We start from the raw sequence: 4,744 nt of genomic DNA, 5'->3' as shown, positions 1-4,744 counted from the left end.
CAATATGATTTCGGGGGGTGTGGGGGTGCTCTGCCCCCCACTATTAAAATTCAAGTGAAATTGTCAGAACCCCCCCCCCCCCTCTTGAGAACGCCACTGCAAAGTGACTATACTTTTGTAAAGATAATAATTACTAATTTTATTTATAAATATAATATACTATAATAGTACCTAGTCAAGGACTGGAACCGGAATATTCAAAATACAGTGGTCTAGATATTTTTTTTTTTTAATTGTTTTTTTTAATTTGTTCATTTTTATTTGTTTAAGTTATCAAAATTAATAGGGTGTTACCACTGGGTATCTTCCCTAATCTCACTATTCATATCATTCTTACTTGTCACATATCAAACCTACTTATTATACTAAGAACATGTATAGATTGTAGATTTCTTCAAATAATAAATAAAAAAAAAGTTATCAAAATTAGTTTTTATATGTTTAAAAAAACTGATTGTACTTTTTTTGTAACAACACTATTTATTTATGTGAACTGTGTTAGAAGTGACTTGCTAAACTAAGAAAGTATACTTTTCTAAAGATCTTTTACTTTTTTATTCCAATAATACAGAGTGTAACAGGAACTAGGAAGACCTGACAAATGAAATAACTTTTTTGTCACGCCTGCACCGAAAGTTTGGTTTTCGACCACGGTTGAAGCGTTCGAAAGCAACCTTTTTCCGTCCAGCGGGCGGAAAAGAGGAAATCCCCAAAAGTGCCGGACGGAAAAGAGGAAATCCCCAAAAGTGCCGGGCGGAAAAGAAGAAATCTCCAAAAGTGCCGGGCGCGTATCCCCTGCACAACCAGAAACTAAAATGTATACCTACCACGGTCCTTGCAAAACATAAACTTTTGGTTACATCTTAAATTTATAGTATAACCTCCTTGCATGACGCATTAACATTTAAACATATTTTGTAGAATACACAGATATATAATACAACATATTATATATCTGTGATCTAGTGTTATTATATATCTGTGGTAGAATAGTCTATAATTTTTGCATAGATCCATAGACATATAAAAGGTTATAGGTCTTTTATAGGTCTATGCATAGATCCCTGTATAATCTTTTCCATGAACACAGGGGCGTGACAAAAAATAGTATGTGTGGCTCACTTCCCGCCCTTGCCACACAATATACTATTTTGTCATACCTGCATCGAAAGTTTGGTTTTCAATGGCGGTTGAAGCGTTGGAAAGCGTCCTTTTGGCTTTTTCCGTCCAGCGGGCGGTAAAGTGGGAATCTCCAAAAGTGCTGCTCGCCCACTCCACGCGCGTAGGTATATATTGCACAAACAGACACTGAAATCTATACCATGATATAGGTACCGTGTACGGTCGTCGGTCCTTGCAAACCATAAGCTTTTGGTTACATCTTATAATCATAGTACAACCTCCACAAATGATGCCTGTGTGACGCTTGAGATAAATAAAACCAAATTGTTACTTTTATGAAATATTGTCGTCGTAGAATTATTATGGTCTAGTATTGTTGCATAGATCCCTGCATTACCTACCTTTGCCATGATCGATGAATGCACTGGTGCGACAAAAAATATTATGTGTGGCTCGTGCGGGAAGGCAATTTCAGTCTTGGGCGAAATGCAACCCTCGCCCGCTATTGAAATAGCTCACTTCACACCCTTGCCACACAATATAGGTACTATTGTTCTAATCAAAATTTTTTAGTACTGACAATAAATTTTCAAATCTGATAATTTTTTTTAAAAGAATCAAAATAAACAATTTATAAATTAGCTAGGATTTAAGAAAAATGTTGATTGTAAAATCTTTCAAGGTAGATTATTTTTAAAATGTTTTTAAAACTCATTATTTTTGATAAATAAAATTGATCCAGTCGTAAAAACATTTTTAATTCAAAAAGTATACATTTTTAAATAAGTAGATACTTGAAAATAAGTACAATTCTCATTTCTCAATACCTGTACTAGATGTAACATTAAAAAATGCTCTAAAAAAAAAAAATTTCTATGAGAACAGCATCTGGAAAGTTATTACTTTTTAAATTAAAGAGTATTACTTCCACACATGTTGACATTTAAAAAAATCATAAAAAATAACCCACTTCACTCAGATAAATGTTTTCAAAAGGTAGATAAAACCCACAGATTCACTACATTGGTTTTTTTTATTGATTAGAAAAAAAGATTCAAAAATTTCATTTGTCAGGTCCTGTTTACACCCTGTACTTATTGTGGTCTCGTTCAAAATCATTAAACCAAAAAATATTTTATTGAAAATAATTTATTATAATTATTACAATTGCAATTGAATATAAATTAATAAAAAACAATTCATAGTAAATGTCTAAATAATAGTAAGGAGAAGAAGGATTGGATTACTATTTTTTTGATAAATGTTATTAAAATGAATAATCATAGACACAGATAATTTTCACCAAATGTTTATACGAGCATTTCTTACACCTACATTGTAAAAATTTGAAAGTAGGTATTTGAAATCTTTTTGAGTTATTTATAAATTATAATCATGAGAAATTTTTTAGTTTTGTAAATTATTGTCGATAAAAAAGTATATAATATGTATATATTTAAGATTTGTGATATTTTTTTTAATAAAGTTAGGTACTACTTATTATTCACAAATTATATTCAATACAAATTGTCTTAAGGGTGTCGGTGCCCGTGCGTTTTTTGGTACAAAAACATGTCTTACAGGAAAAACTCTCACGACCTGTAGAATTGTCAGATTTCGTTAATTTTTTTTTTATCTTAAAATAGAGAACATTTTGTAGGTCGGATCAAAGCCCAATTTTGAAAACTATAATTATAGAAACTGGAATATGCATTTGAAAAATGCATAATATTTGTCCTTTTTCAAACGTATTTTTCTACTACTATTCAAAGTAAAATAAATAATCGAGCTTTGATCCGACCTGTAGAAACTTCTCATCTTTCAGATAAAAAATAATTAACGTTTTAAAATTAAATATTAATTAAAAAAATTAATATTTTAAGGTGTTCATACACTAGCTGGGTTTGAAGTGTTCAATAGACAATAACTATCATTTTTATTTCCTAATGAAATATGTATAGGTACTAATGGTACTATATATTGCTATTAATACAAATCCATATTCACTAACATAACATTATATTATATAGGTAGTTCAAATATATTATATTTATTATATAATAAAGTTAAAATAAGTTATAACTAAGGTGAAATGTAGTATTATTCAAAATTTAAGAATTGGTATTACAGGACTGTGTCGAATAATTTTGGAACGCAGTTTTTTAATTGCTGGATTCAGCTCCTCTACATAATAATTCCCAATTCGAGCATTGCGTACCACCTGACTATTCAAGGTTGTAGAAATTGGTACCTACTTATTAAATATAAATGGTTGTCATTATTTATTTACTCGGGCTGATGAGGTAAAAGCGAGCGTGAATAATGCGTGATCCTTTCCTTAACTATAAAACGGAGACCCGTGTGGCGCTCTTTTTCCGACTAGGTATAATATTTTGAACTAGCGTAAGGAAACGGTCAATGAGAAAATTCCGTTTCCCCCAGTGGGCGGTCTCACGGCGGCGGCGGAGCCGTCGCTGCTTTATCACTCTTTCTTATCACTTTTTGCGATTTTTTTCAAAATTTTTCGAGATTTCGAGTTTACCCCCCCCCCCCCGGGGGGCCTCGGGGGGGGGGCCCGTTCGGACCTTATTCGCCTTCCCCGCTAGATTTATAGGCCGCGCGCGGCCGTACTTTTTTCCCGTCGGGCCCGCCGCGGCCGAGATCGGATTGATCAAAGTCGGATTGCCTACCTGGACAACTGAGGTGACTGACCTGCTAGACACCAAATAAATAGCAGCGGCTAATGATTTTTTTTACGGGATTTCGAATTTTCGGCGGCGTTTTCGAAAATACTTCTTCAAAGACTTTGTCCACTACGTCGCGACCCTGCCTGCTCGAACTACCGCGTCGAACCCCAGTGGTCCTAACCTTATCACTGTTCCTTATCACCAGACCTCCACATCGCCCATACACCTTGCTTGAGACCGACGACCGGACCACGAAACCACTGCGACTTCCGACATCGACAACACTCGGGGCAAACACCGGGGGGTTTGGGGGCCTCCCCCAACGACGCTCGGAGAGCTAGTAATAATATAAAATAAATACCAAATAAATAACAGAACATAAACGTTTATTCGTGTAAATTTACAAAATATAGATTATTTGGTTATACATTATACATTATACATATTTATACATTTATACATTTATACATTAATGTAAGAGAAAACTCGGCATAAACACGCACATACACTATATACATAATATATATACATTGCGGTCTATGCCGATATAGCGCCGCAACAAAGCATTCGCCGGACGAATCTCTTCGTCCGGCTCCACAAAGAGCGGCGTTTTGGAATTCCGGCGGTTACCGTCGGGTTCGTGACCTCACCACTGCAGTCGCCGCGGATTGCCGCCATATCCTGATCACCGTTTGCCCGGTGGACAGATGGCATCACCGAACAGTTTTCTAATTCGTCACCGTCAAGCTGCACTGCTGCCCGTGTTATACGTCGGGACTTTGACTGCGGCACGTCGTCTTCGGGCCGGCCCGATCGTGTGGCAAAGATGAACGACGAGATGTCTGACGGGCGCCTCGGCCCTCGGCGACTTCTGCAGTGACAGGTGTCATCGTTACACACGACTCGGGTGGACCGGTAAATTCTGCCGAAACTTT

This window comes from Acyrthosiphon pisum, chromosome A2, assembly GCF_005508785.2.
Source record: "Acyrthosiphon pisum isolate AL4f chromosome A2, pea_aphid_22Mar2018_4r6ur, whole genome shotgun sequence".
In the NCBI taxonomy this organism is placed as follows: Eukaryota; Metazoa; Arthropoda; class Insecta; order Hemiptera; family Aphididae; genus Acyrthosiphon; species Acyrthosiphon pisum.
This window is presented reverse-complemented; position numbering follows the sequence as displayed.